The following is a 17,009-nucleotide window of genomic DNA, read 5'->3' as shown; positions in this document are numbered from 1 at the left end:
TCCATTTTCTTTCTCATGTCACCCCATCATCTCGTGCGTATGCCACCTCTGGCCGGACAGACTATGAATCACCTCTTACACATACATGTGTCTGATTGTCATCATAGCCTATAAACTCAAGCGCACACGCACACAAAGTTTCAAGATATCTTTAATGACGTCCTGTGTCATAGTGAAACCGTCTAAATGCAATGCACACTTTACAGTGCGGCACATTTTTGGTTTCCCTGCCTATGAGACATAAAACTGATACAATGTCATTTTAAATGTGCAAGCATGTAATAATGGTTAGTTTCAGGCTCAGGTTTGCAGAGCAGAATGTGTTTATTTTGTTCACTTTCTTCACACTCTTGCCTTTTTTTCGGGTAGACTAGACTCCCTCCTTCATGTACAGACGATACACCAGGAGGAGAGCAAAGGAGACCAGAAACCAACGTCACTGTGTTAAACAGACCTTATGCGAGTTAAAAGTGGAGATGGAAACCATGGAAATGTGGCTAAAAGCTGTAGCTAGCAGCGTCAGTAAGAGAACTCTTTGAAAGGGGAGCGGTTAGGCGGCTACTATCCAAAGTTAAACTGGGTGTGGTTGGCTTGTCAACTGACCTGTAGGGAAAAATGACATACCACTGTGTGTGTGTGTGTGTGTGTGTGTGTGTGTGTCCTCGATGTATGAAAAATGTAGGGTGGATGCAGCTTTAAAGATGAAGCAAAATTGTGACATGAAGATTGTAGGTTTAAAATTAGAGAGATGGACATACAGTATGGATAGGAAATGTCTCAATGTAACAAGACACCCCTTTGGCAAGAAATCTACCTATATTAACTCTACATACCATCAATGGCTGCTGGGAGTACTGTGCTTTACCACTTTGATGTACCAATTATCCACCAACCTTTAGACTTGAAATCAAGGAAACAGAATGTAAATATGTGTGTTGTGACTGCACTGGATTTTGGTCAATTGAGGATGCTTTCTCTACCTCCTCGCCAATGGATTTCACCTTGTATATTCACTAAATGCCAGAGGAACATAGTGAGTCTAGCTCTACAATTCTAAAGGACTGTCATGAATATTGGTATCAAAAAATACCCTTAGGGATATGATATTATTTTAAGACAATTTTGCCCACCCCCTATTCCCCAAGCAGGGTAGCTTTAATGTAAATGTCCACTAATGTTCAGACAATTCTGCCTTATAGAAATAAAAACCTATCATTGGCCAAAACTCGCCAAACGTCCCATAAAAGAGGAGGGAGAACATTTAGGGGAACAACTGAGGAGGGAAGAGAGATGATGTGTAACAGGCCAGCAAGGAAGTGGGGGGAGTGATGGAGGAAATGTTGAATGGGTACTGGAGCTGAATAATGGAGGGAGGGTGCCGGCTATTAGGCGGTGAATAAACGGGAGGCCCTGATAGCCAAAACAATTGCTCCTGTTTCATTAGTCAAGCCCGACCGACAGCTTGCAAGTAGAGGAGGAACTTGCACACAAACACACACACACATCTAGATCCACAAACACACACGAGCTCACTCAAGCACAGCATGACACAGTGAGACACTCTGGCTTATACAGCCAATTAGGAAGGAGGGGCAGAGAAAGGGATGGGGGGCTGAGGGGAGAAAGATGAGGCGGATGTCAGAGGTGGACAGATGGAGAGGGAGTCGAGGGGGGGAGAGCAGGCAAAGCTGAGACGAGTGAAGAGAGGGAGCATGAAAATACATGGCCCCACTGGTGGGCGGTAGGTGTGGGGACTCAACAGCTCACCAATATCAGAGCGAGCCAAACTTCAGCTGCCCTGCATTTATTCGAGCCGCCATCGCCATGGCAACACACACATCCCCACGTTGATGTGCTCCGCAAACAGACATGCTGCTATCACAAGGCTTTAGTGTGAGCTTGGCCTCAAAACATCAGTAATAACCAACATATTGACGTGATGCTTCCACTACCCCTGCCCGTAGGGTGTCCATCTGCCGGTTCATATAACCACAGCGCATTCAGATGACGTTTGCTGGGATTTCCATAAATTCCCAATACTTCATGTTATGGTAGGGAAATAAATAAATAAGAGATGGCTTGTGCTGGGTAGAACAGCTGACCTTTATGTAAAGCAGGCCACAGACTAAATAACACAAGTGGGCAAGTCTCAGTTTTTGTCTTAGTTCAGTCTCCCTCTCTCTTACACACAAACACACCAAGGTTGTGTCAGCCTCCCTGCGTTACTCCAGGGCAGCCATCCAAATGTGAAATCAATAGTCGTCCTGGCCTTGGGAGATTGGGTTACATCCACATCCACGTACATATACATACACACACACACAAACGGGGGATCAGGGTTTAGGTGGTCTGCTGCAGTGGGATCACACACATACACACACATTAAACACGATGCAGTCCTGCACCAGCAGCAGAGAACAGAGGCTGACTGCTGAGAAGAACTAGCCTGACATTTAAAGGGGCACTCTTTAAAAAAAGTTCTCCACTGCTCTGCTTAAGCATAAAGAAGGCAAGAAGCTGCAATGCTGTAATGTAAATTGTTGCTTAATAATAGGGCTGGGCGATATGAAGAAACTCAAATATCACAATATTTTTGACCAAATACCTCAATTTCGCAACGATATTGTAGTGTTAACTGTTGGTGCTTTCACAAACTATATACACAACGAGAGTTTTGATAAATAATCATTAGTAATGTGGGTATAATGACTAAGTGGGTAAAGGCAGTCTGGTGAGTTTAGAAAATGACATCACTTTACTGTAATGCAGCCTTTAAAAACAAGGAAAGGACTTATGCCATATTACGATATCCAAAATCTAAGGTGATATCTAGTCTCATATCACAATATTGATATATTGCCCAGCTCCACTTAGTAATGCTAAATGTGTAACTCTAAAACATTTAGAACCTGCTGTAATTCATCAATAATAAATAGGTTGTATATACGACAGGGGACAAAGCAAAACAGGAAATACCCAAAGGCTGAATTCTTTGATCAGGGTTCACACAGACCATTAAATACCACATACAATGCAGGCCTGTTTCACAATCATAACAGCCAAAATATGAAAATATAATAAAGAAAATAGTAGGAGCAATACAACCTAGAACTATTTATTATATCACATTTCTTTCGTACTTCCCAGCAGTATAGAACATTATTCTTGCATTGCTCTCTCATCTACTCCAGATATATTTAAAGTACTTATGGCGTTCAAATAGAATTTTGTAATCATCCTTTAGCTGCTTGGTCTAGCTGAACATGAGATTTGCATCTGCCACCTGTTAAAGAATACAAAGCACAGTAGGCATAACATACTGCACAAGCAACACATGCCCAGACACACGCATGGACGGTGACAACAACACATTCATACTGCCACAAGCCAGCCATATGCAATGTGCTGCACCTAAAGGCAACAAAAAATACACGTATGTCTGCACTCATGCCACAAGCAGCTGGGAATGTTTTCCTCTGTTAGCTTACTACGTTTCCCATCTCCCCTTTGCTCAGTCCTTCACCCCACAACCCTTGGCCACTTATTGGCTAATGACGATATTCCTGTTTTCCAAGTGTGTGTTTGTGTTTCTCATCCAAACAGACACAAAAAAATGTGCTAGTCCGTTTGCTGCCACGCCACCTCTAGCATTCCTGCCGTGCCAATGTTGCCATCCATTCAATTCCGGAATACCCCACACACACACACACACACACACACACACACACACACGCACTTAAGTATGGTTTGTCATTTCCCAGAGGTCTTCGTGGTTGCAACTTGCTTATCTTCGGGAACAGCAGGGAATATCGTTTCAAGGTGGTTTGTTTTAAGAATGCCCGGTGCATAAATGAAACTGTTTCCATGACAACCACATCACAGAACAATGACATATTAACCATGATCCTGCATGAACAAGTCGAATAATATTGACAGCTAAATGTGTCACCGTCAATAAGCAACTCTGCACGACAGCCCACATGAGACAGACAGACATACAGACACAGACAGACAGAAAAAGAGTCAGCCGCCAACACACGGCAACAAACCTCTCTGACACACATGCATCCAGACTTCCTCTGGAACAGTTTAATTCCAGGGGAACAGGCTTCCTCCTCTCAGCCTCAGGCTCCATCATTGCTGGGGTCCCAGTTTATAACCAGGTTTCCTTCCACATCCTCACTTTTTTATTTTTTTTTATACAGTATGTGACTGGGACTTTGTTCATCCACATTCTACCTCCATTAGTGTTTTCTAGACACCTTAATACTTTCTCCAGACGTGCATTTCCCAACTGACAAGCCATGGTCTAACTATTATAAAATGAATACAAACATTTCAGACTCATTCCCCCATCACAAATGGAAAAGTAACAAATTCATCTCTTACTCCATATGCGTCTTCTTAGTAAAGCTTACCTGACCTACAGTATGTGGACACCGCCACTGCAACCAAAATGCCAGGACAATTGAATTGGCTAGTTTTTCTAAACAACAACAAAAAGGAAAATAGCAACCCGGATGCCATTTTATTTGTGGAGTTATTTTTGCGTTGATTTATAAGGTGTTTATGCTCTGGGTCTTGTGGCCCACTTCAATCTGTGCTGATGGTCATGTGTGCTTTGCACACGCAGCCAAGAAGACACTCTAGAAAATTACATTGTCGCCATCCCTTGTATAAATACAAGTGGAAACACTGAGACTCGGGATTACAAATTCAACACAGATCTGTGACAGTGAGAGAATAAAGGCTCACTGTAAGGAGCAGCTCTTTACTACAAACCACAGCCCGGTTGGCCCTCACATGGTTCTACTTTAGTCAGGAATTATCTCCTTCGGCGAGTAAGACTCTCCTGACAACATCCTCAGAGGCTTGACTCCTCTTTCATTTGGCTTTGATTTACAAGGCCTTCTGATGGAGGTTTTAAGGAGGGGGTGAAGCCCACCACTCTCCCCCAGCTCTGGATTCACTTATTTTTACAACACCTAACAAACACATGGATCTACATTGTCAACTGGGGATTCCATGTAAAAGTATTAAGATGACAGATGATAGCTAGTTTGAGCACAAGATGTTTCAGACATGCATGACAGAGGCGCTGCAATAAAACCAGCATTTGAGACCACCTTAAATATAACATCTCTGGCAGCTTGCTACAACAGCAGCTTGTCAAAAATAACAGTCCCTGTGGCATCTGTGCCTTTTACTGGCAGCAACGTCAATACTGTTTTTCCTCTGCTCAGAATTTATTACCCACAGAAAGTAGCAATGGCACCATTTACTCACTCCAGTTTACAGGAACTCTTACCTCTGAAGTGGCTCTGTCTCCTTCCTACTGAGGTTAAAGTTCAGACGAAACCACCTCTCCACTCCGTGACAGGGCGTTTATCCTCTGGAAATGAAAAAAAAGGAAGAAAAAAATCTATAAGATATGATTTAGTGTTTATTTTTGAGACTGTAGTAGCAAAACACAATCCCTCCTTTGGTTCTCTCATCCAAGGCCATTAGTCTGTGAAATTCTTATAGATCGACTGCGTTTATTCTTACTGCACTGCAGGAAAATTCAGAGACCTGGCAGAAGGCAGCTAGAGGAAGGCACAGTGATTTCCCTGTCACAAGAATGCAGAGGATTAACTGTGGAGTGTGCTTGAGCGAAATACTTAACTAAGCACAGACAAAAATGACACGCACAGCCAGAAAGACACTTATCGCAAAGCTCGAAAAGCAATCAAGAGCAGTTCTCCCTTCATTAGAAGCTGTCTTCATCATTACTGTGAGATTAAGAATGAGGCATTTGAGCTGTGGAGGCCTTCTTTGACTACAAAGTCAAATTCAGAGCCACACACGCAGCCAACTTAATAAGCATGGTAACCACTGCAGGCTAATAATTTCACAACATGAGTCAGAGTAGAAACCCAAACCTTGTCAAAACTCTTACTTGTGGACTGATTGTGACTCACCAGTCTCCGCAATGCTGACAGGCGTTAAACATTTTCACGAGTCATCAACTTACACGCTACAAGTGCTGACTAATACCAGCCTAACCTTATTTTATCTAAAACAATCTAAATGCTGAATCATAGTCTGGTCATGGACTATAATCTGACCATGTCACACAACATGTTGCTTGTAGATTGTAACATGCTGAGCTGGTCTGGAAACATCAATGCTATGATTTGGTCATAGTGTCTATTAACTGTGTGTGTGTGTGTGTGTGTGTGTGTGTATGAGAGGTGGGCAGCTGAAGTTGTTGCTGTCAACTAGGAAGCTATTCCTGCCGGCTTCAGCTGTTGCCTTCGTTTTTCTACACACCAACTGTTGTTCAGCCACAGCATGCGGCCCTTCTCTTGGCAGAAAGTGTGTGCATGTGTGTTACTTCTTGTAACAGGACGTCAGGAAGAATAAGACTTTAGCGTGCTTGTCTGTGCATGTGCACGTCATCCGTGCATGTGTGTCAAAAACACACAATTGCCATCTCAGATTACAGGTCACCACCCTCCCCCATCTCTTCGGTATAATTTGCACACAGTTAACGTGTGATATCACTCAGTCAACACAAGGCCATTGAACAGGTGTGGCAGTGACACATGGGTCTGTGCAGCTGCAGGGAACACAGTTGCTCCAGTCACAACAGCACATGGAGCTGGCAAGCAGCTGCTCCAATGCTGAAAACAAAGGCAGGCCTGCGGCCCAGGGACAGACAAAGATTACCAACTCGTAATCAAAAAGCAATGGTTTTACAAAAATTAAAAGGACAAAAAAAAACATTCATCATCAAACAAATTTCAGACATGACATAGGTACATTTTCCTCCTTGGTTTCCCCTCTAAATTCTGTAATAAAGTTATGCTCAGGAGACTCCTTGAGCACTCTGAAAACATGCAACTGCCAAAAATGATGCCCTGTGTGTCACTACCCTTGCAACAGTTAGTTTCAAGAGTTTTTATGTGACCTAGATTGGTGCCCCACTTCAACAACAGACCAAGGGGAAAACACAGGGTCCTATGTAGTGGACACAGGTGTGTCCTTGTCCACCCACACTTCCCCCATTAACAGTAATCCTACGGGGCAGCTCTTTTTCTGTCAGGGCAGGAAGTGGGAAGGAGGGCAGGGCACTGCAAGCAGGGGTGTTGATGATGTCACAGCAGGAAAAGAAAGACAGGACTGTTGCAGGGGAAGTACAGCAAATGAGTAAGCAGGCAGACATTAATATGTGTGTCCAGTGTATGTTGGTACTGTATGACTGCCAAATCCCATGTGACATCTACTAATCATACTGTGAGAAGTACTTCCTGTGATGATAATTTGTGATAGAATAGTCATCCACATAAACCCACATTCTATAATAAGGGTTTTCCATGACCACATAACAGAATCCAAGTCCCAAACTGACATTAAAAGGACAGACAAAACGACACAAGCAACTACACAGCTTGAGTCTTTGTTACTCAAGATGACAGCACATTAACTGAGCACATCCACGTACATCCTGCCCCTTGGACACTTGTGTTGGCCCAAAAGACCATATACTCATCATACAGAGTTTCTATTATAGAATTCATTCAAAGATTTCATTTCTGAGTGATTAGAAGATTATCATCCAATAAATACCATCAGAAAAAGGGTTAGTCGAAAAGATTGAGAACCACTGTCTTAATGCACTAATAATCTGTCTAACAATGGCTAGACCAAAGGAAATTTGTTGATCGGAAATGCCCAGCGGCATCTTAGTCTGCTTCCAGAACAAGCCAAGGCCTTCGCGACCCTGAGCGTTCTTGTAAGGGCATTTAGGTAAACCATCAGTCAGATAATTGATGGTTCGCTACAAAGCCAATCTTTGCTGAGAAGGTGCATTAGTATTGATCAGTGAGCTTTTATACCGAGTCAAGTGCAACTCAAAGCTTCCATGATTGCTCAGTGGATGGCCTGACCTCTTCAGTAGTAAAAATAAAATTAAAAAAAAATCACTTCAAAAGTTGTATTGTAATTTTGGATTTGCATATCATCTGCTTAAATTATAAAATGCAATACTGTGCAATGTGTGCAACTGTTACACAGAATTTCCCTTCAGGGATCAATGAAGTATTTCTGGTTCTGGTTCTGGTAGCAACATGACCGGCATTGGGGGGCTGCGTCCCTCAAATGATTGCCAGCCGGTGGATATTGGATTGTTCTGTTTAAGTGACTTAGCAGCGAGGCTAAACAAACAACCTGCCCTCTTTATCAGCTTTACCTCATGGTGATGGGGGTTATTGAACCAACCTTCTACTACTTGTGCTATTCCCACTCTCACACCGTGATGTCTGGTTGCGATTACAAGGAGCTGATCTCTTCTCCTCGGTGGGATTCTCCACGGTCCGTACAGCAGGCGAGCACTCTGCTCTGGAAACATCACACATGGTGGGAATTATGGAATATTGCTGCGTCAGGAATGTTCCCACGATGGCCAGTGGGATCTGATGGAGGTCCCACTGGCTGGCTAGCTGCCAGTGGGGTTTATGGGTAATGTAACACACACATACAGAGCTACATGATCAAATGCCTCTTGTGTTAGTCTACATTTGGACCTGTTCCTCTTGTGTTGGATCATAATAGTCCTGTGTGTGCACTGGTTCCATTTAACTGCTAAATAAATCAGTTCAAACCTCTTCATTAGCACAGCTTCCTTACAGCTGTGGTTAAATAACAGAAAAATCACTTCTCATTTACACGGTATCCTTCCAATAATCTCTCAACAGCAGTGTGGGGTCAATCTAACTGACCTCAAATACGCCAAGTGACCCTCCCCATGTAGCCTTAAAGCCGGGCACGGTGCCCAATTTGGGGGCCGAGCTTAAGTCAGTCCCTGAGTAGAGTTGCCTGTGTGGCACACGGGTCAAAATAATCATGAATCACTAGAGAGTGAAGATCAGCTGAGCAGAGAGAGATTAGCAAGCTATTCAGCCACTAACTCAACCCAGAGACTCATTCAAGAGAGGCTTGGGTTGACTCGCAGAGCTGCCAGGGTATTAGTCAATGAGATTTGGCAAAAGGCAGTCACACAAGCACACACACACAGCGCTATTTTGTGAGATTAAGCCTGTGGGTCTGACTGACTGTCAAGGGATTCTCTAGCAAAAAATGTGTCAATCCGCTTCAGCCACGGCAAGCCTGGCTGTTTTTACTTGGATTTTCTCAAGATCCAAGTAAAGTTGGATCTTGACAGATTTCAGGTCATGGCCTGAAACTTGAGATTCCTTCCGTGTCCTACATTAATGTTGGTGTAAAGAAGAAAAATGGAGCAGCCTGCCAACATCAGGCTATACAGTAAATGCAGAGCACTAGCCTGAAGCCAAGTGTTGGGGAAAAAAAGTATGACTTCCAGAATTTGGCGGAAGACACTAGGAAAACAAAGAATGACCTCAGTGTTTCCGAGCCGTCTTATTTCACATGGCATCAGCTGAAGAACATTTTACTGGTTCTCATAAAACTCGCTCTTCTGTCCTCTCCCTACACCTCCGCATCCTCTATCTGATACTTCTCACCAAATTTAAAATGTTCACCCTTTTCCTCACAGGTGTTCGTCCACTTCCCCGACTTGTTTCGGCAGCCGGCTCGGTTGTGGAGTCACTAGTGACATGGCGATGTGTGGTGACCCTTGCGGCTCTGGCCTTGGGATGTCATGAACGGGAGCTGTGATTGCTTTCCAACCCCCTCTTGTTTCCCTTACTCGAGGAACCGCACTCTAAAGTACCGCCTGGATAGTGTAGCTACTTCTAACAGACATGAGCTGGCGTAACTTTCATGATTATGGGTGAGAGTGTAGTTAAAGTCTGAAGGGGGGAAAGTAGGCTACATTGCATATTTAATAGCAAAACAAGCCATTTCAGCCTCAGTTTGTGAGTGTAGAGCTAGTTTGTGTCTTGAACTGAACACAGAAACACTTGAAACGGTTGGAACATTTAAATGTACGAGTTTTCGCTTCAGTGTATGTATGTATGTACACTATGTAATTTAACAAAATTCTTATTTTGCTACAATTCAAAAGGATGACAACTTAAATACAGTGCATGTTCAGCCGGTCTTAAATCTATTTTCTATGCGTGACAATAGATTTGTTTGTTCCAAATGATTCAGGCACATAATGTTGCTTTTGTAACCACACACAAACTTGTCATCCCCAACACAATGTAATGCTGATCTAAGGACATTTTAATGTCTATATTATAATAACTGTAACTAGATATTTAACTTTCTCTGATAGTCTTATAATGCCACAATTGTTAATGTATTCTAAGTGTTATATAAAACTGAATCCTCAGTGGATTTGACTGGAATGTAACCGGGAGGTCAATGATCAGAAAGCAACTTAACAAGCATTGTGCCAAGCGGCGAGCATTTCACACAGAGGTGAGGGAAAACAGCAGTTCATTTTACTTTCATCTGTGTTTGTATGATGGGCTGTAAGTGTTACCAGAGACTGCAAAAAGGCAAACAAACCCCATCAATCCTGCCCCATAAACACACAGACACGCAAACCGCTGTTATGGTTTCATGAGAACTGGCTGAACTCTGATCAGACGGGTAAAAGAGACAACACAGGAATTGGCTGTGCTGATGTTTATCCCAGGCTATAACACGTCACGTGATCTGCTGTAAAGAACTGGCCATTTAATTCAATCAGGATTGCAAAATAGCGCAGCAAGCAATACACAAAGTAGGAAATAAATCTACTTTCTTCTTTCAAATCTACATCTTACACCAGACCGATCATACATCATCCTGCCAATAATGTTTATTTTCTATTCAGCAGCTAGTAAGCACATGCATATTTCCCCTGAGTCAGCACTTTGTGTGTATTTTAATACTCTTTGAAGCCCTCTTGCTTGCCTTCTCCATGTCAAAGACCCATTATCCATGGCTCGGCTCAGTCCACACAAACAGACCGCCTCATCCATCAACCCATCCCGTGACTGTTACAGTGGAGCTTTGACTGGACTTTGTGGTGGATTACGTAGGCAGGTGAGGAAGACAAAGAAACATGATACCATAAATCACCGCCTCTACGGCTCCCTGTGCGTTCAGCTCACAGATACCTGATGCGCCTGCTGGAACTCTAGCTGAGAATGAGATTCCCTTTTCCACCCTTGCATGCTAAATCAAGTTCAGGGTGATTACCCAACTGTATGCAACTTTACTTAAAGGTAGGTGAAGATAAAACACACCAGATGGGCCTCAAGACTATACGGTGGTCACAGATGTTGGTCATGCAGACTACATGTGACAAGAGAGTAACAATCAATCAATCTATTTAGTTAACAAAGACTGACCCCCTGCACCAGTGAATGGAACACACCATCTGTAATACAGTAGAGGAGGAGGGAGTCCCATCAGCAGCCCAGCAGTGAGAATCAGCCACCTGCCATTGTCAATGTCACACCGATTAATAGCTGCCTAAGCTGCTTAAATACACTGTAGAGGGAAAGAGGTAGCACACAAAAGGGACAATTAACAACTTAACAATAACGTATTGTAGCAGATCGGATCAAATATAGGAAAATAGGTCAAGGAAGACGTAGGGGGGGGGGAGATAAAGACGGAAAAACTGAGGCACGTACACTGAGTTATGTAGTTTAATGGGTGCATCAAGTCTCCTTGAAAACAAATACAGATGTTAAAATTTGGTGTCTGCCCCTCTGTATCATAAATGTAAGGGCTTATATCCAGACCCACAATCTTCTACAGATGCTTAACAATTATACAAGAAGAGTCCATCTTAACAGAAGCACAGGTATCACTTTCTCCAGTTAAAGTAGCCTGAGTGTACAGTGAAATGAACAAGGGGTGCAACTACCACTTTTTGTCCACTTCAAAATTTGCACCAGCTCTCTTCATCTATACTTTTTACCTCACAGCTAGATGCAACATCTGCCGGCCCTTTTCCGATATGAAGGGGGACCACGCTGTTAATGAAATAACCCCTGTAACACAGTGGAAACTGCAAATTGTATATTATCCACTTATGTACTGTCCTGAAAAGTGGACTTTTCCTTTAAGGATGTAAATCCCACCAGGACTGACCTGTACTAAAAATGTATACACCCGTGAAAGTCAGGAAAAAGCGTTTACCTAATGGCACAGATATGAAAACGAACATGGCAAAGACATCCAAATGTAGTTCTTTTCCATTCATAACTCTAGTTGTCTTTATATACCGGTGTGTATGCGCTTGAGTGCATCTGCTGAACAAGGACCCAGATCATGTAATGCCCTGAAAATAGAGGAGGGTGCCCTGGTTCTGCCTACTCCAATCAGCGGTGCAGTCGGAGAATAGAGGCTGTATTGGCAATACATTGCTTTAGCACAGGCGGACAATATGACACACCTTGATTTCATTATTTCAGGCTTCGCCGCCTTATCCTTACTATTCACCTTGTCGAAAGAACAGAAACCAATCATCACAAAAGAAAAGGCTGCACAGATCTCAAACAATTGATTTCCTGTCATGGACGGCACCGATATAAGTCTATAGGTTTGGATGAAAAGGTCAACAGGAAGAGCAGCTCTATCTGAAACAGTAGTGGTGCAGGCCACAGGCAGGCTGGTCAGCCATTTGTCTTTGTTTCCAAATGACAGGGGCGGGAGTCACCAAAGGTCAGCAAAATGTTACAAAACAAGGCCCTATAGAGGATGGGATTGCGTGCCTGTGACAAGAGGGGGGGGGGGGGGGGGCACACCTTGGTGGGATGACACAGACACTTTCTCTCTCATGCTATGCACCCATATTGTTGAATCTTGTTTGGCACCAAGGAGTGCTGATGCAGCCGGTGGCCTTTTGCAGTTTACTCACAACTCCCCGACCCCAAGCCAAGGTACCTCCTATCAGTCGAATTATCAGGTTACACTCTCCCCTCAGGGTCTTCATCGGGGTATGTTGAAGCCTGCGTTTGAAGTGCCATCCTCCCCCTGCCCACAATTACCCACCTACACCCCCCGGCTGTAACACAACCTGGGTAAACTTACACCCAGCACCATCGCCACCCCCAACCAAGTCTCTGGAGCTTTTGTGCAGATCAGACTTGCCTGTGCCCGTGGGACATGGGTGGATGGATGGGAGGTCGTCAGACATGGCCCTTGCAACTCACACGATAGAGCCAGTAAAGTGCTGACAGACCAGCACGCAGAGTTGCTAACACACAAACCAGATATAGCTTTCAAATCTGTCTTCTCTGAACGCACACACGGTGTCGTGGCATCATTCCTCAAGCCCAAAATATGAGTTGACAACTGTTTTTCTTATCTAATCAACTACATCCCAAGGAAATCAAGCGTACACAAAAAAGGATGAAAGGCAGCAGAGAGATGGAGGGAGGAAAGCAGAAGGGCTTTTTTTTTTTCCTCTTCCACTTGGCGAAACACAACATTGGATAGAATGAGAATACCATGTTTCTGGTTATGTATTTTGAGCTCTTGCAAAATATATACTCTAGCTCCCTAGGTTCTTTTTTCAGTAGCCTTGAGAAAGAAAGTGAACAGTGAAAAAAACATGTGCTTCTAAACAGAAGCAGTGAAATGACACGCTCTCTTCTAACATGTGTTTTACCTCTGCGGCTGGAAACTTAATCCATGCATGAGCTTTTTATGACTAAGCTGTATACCATACTACCTGAATGCAATGACCTCAGGACTATTAAGTCTACTTAGTGAATGCCTTGTTCGAGGGGCTGTATTATGAGATGCATGCCCACTGTTGCTTTTTAAGTTGTTTATTTGTGTGCACCAATGCCATCACAACACAAATCAGTCCATGGCATATGCAAATGATGACACTGAATCAAACAGACACTTGTTACTTTTTAAATTATATGATCTTGTTCCAATAAACATGTTGTAATTTCGCCACAGGCCTAAGATAAGCACAAAAGTTGCTTCTGACATTAAAAACAGAGAAAATATTTACAAACCATCAGTTTTGACTTTACATAACTAGTTGATAATAAAGGTTCTTCAACTCATTATGGGACAGAGCATATAAAACAAAGCCACAATAAAAGGAACAAAAGCCACATGGTTCTTTTTCTGTATTTATACAGTAATAAGGAGCATATGATTCCTGTTATTTTCCTCTTGCAAAAAAAAAGACATAGTGCCTGAAGGGAAGCGAGCAGAAGGCCAGCAGTTATTTTCATAATTCAACTGCACTGTAAGCGAATGGGCTGTATTGTTCCTGCACCGTCTCCATGCCCAGAATAATGTCTAGTGCTTTGTGGATGCAAATTAAGCGTGCCTTAAGGACACAGACGGCCTATTATAATGCCACTGTGGGGAATAAAGGCTAGACCAAGTGGTATCTCATTGGCTTTTTTTGTGTGTTCACCCCTAACAAGAAGCTGAACAGTTAAAAAAATGACTTTGTAGAGTAACTAACCCACAGGGAACGTTTACTGGGTGATAACCTGGGCCAATGTGGTGGCCAGCCAGCCAGTGGCAAGGTGGGCAGGCAACTCCTCTACAAATGACCTTTGAACCCCACAGTCAATGAAGGTTCGTTATCTTTCTAGTGTTCATGTAAATGTCTGAAGTGGACTTGAGATGGAAACGAAGCTAGACATTTTTTTTTTACCAATAAATCAGCAGCAAAGTTTTAACCCAATGTGTATGAGCTTGAACTTTTCCACCAGGCTTCCCTAAGACATTTTCTAAACAAATAAAGCAGTGTAGCCTAGTTTTCAAAAAGATAATTCTCGTGGCTAAAGGGGACGCTAGCATTAAATTGATGATAGCCAACGGTCAAACTGGCTACATGTTACCCAATCTCCGGCGGCGTCATCCAACAAAGGGAATTAAAACAGTATTCACGAGCTGCAGTGAAGAAGGTAACTGAAAATGAGCTCAACCCTGCCACACTGACGTCAACTACCACTTATCTTAAAAGGTTTTAAAGACATAAAATATGGTGTTTCAAAAAAATAACGCAGCCGTATGATACAAACATTAGCGCGACAAAACCATCGGCCATTACCAGGAGCTGGTGCTAGCCCCCTCCCGCTGAACAGGGTGGAGACTATACATATTCCTCCTGCTCAGTAAGATGCAGGGGAGGACAATTAGGTTGAAAATACCTTGTTGGCAACCACAGAGTGCAAGGTCTCGGCTTTGGCAACATAATTAACAACTAGCATACAACAAAACAATAGGCTCACGTTCAATTGCCTCTTCCATGAAAGCTGCGGCTCTAATCCCAGTCGGCCCAAACGCTGCACGCCCTTTCTCCCCAAGAAAGGACCCGTTCAATGGTCGCATATGGGGCATACAACCCCCCCCCCCCCATTCAAACACCCTGCCACACACATGTTCTAACAGTCAACACCACATTTACATTGTTTCTTAACCTACTGGTGCTTGTCTTTAAGAAGTGTGGTCAACATTCAGTATAGCTACTCCTCCCTTCTCCTTTCCCGAGAACACAACCTAGGATGGGCTGGCTTAATACACTGTCATTTGTTTATGATTGACATTTCAATCTCTGAACATGCTTAACAAAAGGAGAGAAAAAATGCGTTAGAGAAGTAAAACATTCCGGAAAATTCAAGAAAAATCACTTACAGTAAAATGGGATTCACAAAGAGGGTCCTCGCCTCTCCTGTGTCCTCCAATGGGAGAGCAAATATCCCTGCCCTAGGGGAGAAAAATGAGAAAAACTCCTGATATGTGTGTAATTATCTGTTTAAAATGTTAATTTAGTGAAAACCCTCCCGTTATCCTCATGTTTCCACACGTCGCCTCGTCTAGGCTTCATACAATCCCAAGCCCATTCCCCTTTCCCACTATTCTTTCCCGGAGCTGCTGAGGAGACACGCTGCGCGTCTCCGTCGTTTCCTGTCCAGCCCAGAACCCAACGTTGCGTTCAGGGCCTGTCGGAAATAAATTATATTAGAGTGGATCGCAGAGAAGAGGAATGATCTAGCTATATGACAGATACGAACACGTAATACTGGAAAAGAGATCAATTGCGGTGATATACGATTTGACTAGTTGACGGATTTTTTAGCCCAGTTATCTGATGATTAATTGGTTAACGAAAACATGTACACGAAAGTAGCAGTCTTGGAGGAACAGTGAAGGCAGCATCAGTCTCCAGTAGCTATTCCTTGATAGTAGGCTAATAATAACAATAATAATAATAATAACAACAACAACAATAATAATAATAATAAATTGTACATTGCTACTTTCAAATATAGCCTACTTATTTACACAAGCTAAAAAGAGAATACAATCAAGGTAAAATACCTTAAAATATAGCAGCCTAGATGAGAGCAGCCACATTTAACCAAACCGGAGCTCTGCGGGGGTTCTTGCTGATGCTCTCCTAAAGCCACCACCACCACCAGACAATAGCCTTGTTCCAGATAAGGAGATTATTGCGTGTTATCCATATGGACACATGGCATTCATAACCCGTCAATCCCCATCATCCATTTGCTGAATCAGAATTGCAATCAACATTTTAGAAATGCTATAATCCCCACTTCACAATCCCATGAATCTGTCACCATGTGTTGCCACACAAGGTATTTTTTTACCCTTCTATGGTCTCTAATCCCCGTTCTGGGCAGTTTAACCTGTATAGAACAGGAAAAGGCATTGAAACAAAGTGATATATAGTTGCAATTAATATAAGATTGGAGCTGAATGGCTATTTTCCTGGCTTGTAGCTGTAGATAACTATAACTAAAATGCTTTGTTGCCATCTAGTGGACAAATAAAGCTGTTGCACTTTTCAAATTAACATAAATTAAAATGTTGTCGATTCAGCCATGGGTTTTTAAATCAGAGAATCAAACCTCTTTCGGGACTACACCATGAAAGATAATAAACCTCTCTTATATTGTATTCTTTTTTCTTCCTGACTTACTGTGCCAGCGTCTCTACATGTGTCTTGATCACTTTTGGTCCTTCACTCCACCTCCAACTTGGGCCGCAACAACCAGCTACACAGCAAAGCGCCAGTTGGTCAAGGCCACACC

General features: G+C 43.0%; 1 protein-coding gene across 1 annotated transcript in view; it reads right to left on the bottom strand.

The window, feature by feature from the left end:
* Window positions 1-15,885, bottom strand: part of raph1b (Ras association (RalGDS/AF-6) and pleckstrin homology domains 1b) — a 37,997-nt gene extending 22,112 nt beyond the window's left edge. The window contains exons 1-2 of the mRNA XM_034865179.1: window positions 15,586-15,885; window positions 5,309-5,392 (exon numbers count right to left, since the gene is read on the bottom strand). The gene's annotated coding sequence lies outside the window, so the exon portion shown is untranslated. The remainder of the gene's footprint in view (window positions 1-5,308; window positions 5,393-15,585) is intronic.
* Between the last annotated feature and the right edge of the window lie 1,124 nt (window positions 15,886-17,009).

The sequence above is a fragment of the Etheostoma cragini genome, chromosome 24 (genome assembly GCF_013103735.1).
Source record: "Etheostoma cragini isolate CJK2018 chromosome 24, CSU_Ecrag_1.0, whole genome shotgun sequence".
Taxonomy (NCBI): domain Eukaryota; kingdom Metazoa; phylum Chordata; class Actinopteri; order Perciformes; family Percidae; genus Etheostoma; species Etheostoma cragini.
Note: the sequence above shows the minus strand (reverse complement) of the source record. Positions and strands in the feature narration are given on the sequence as shown.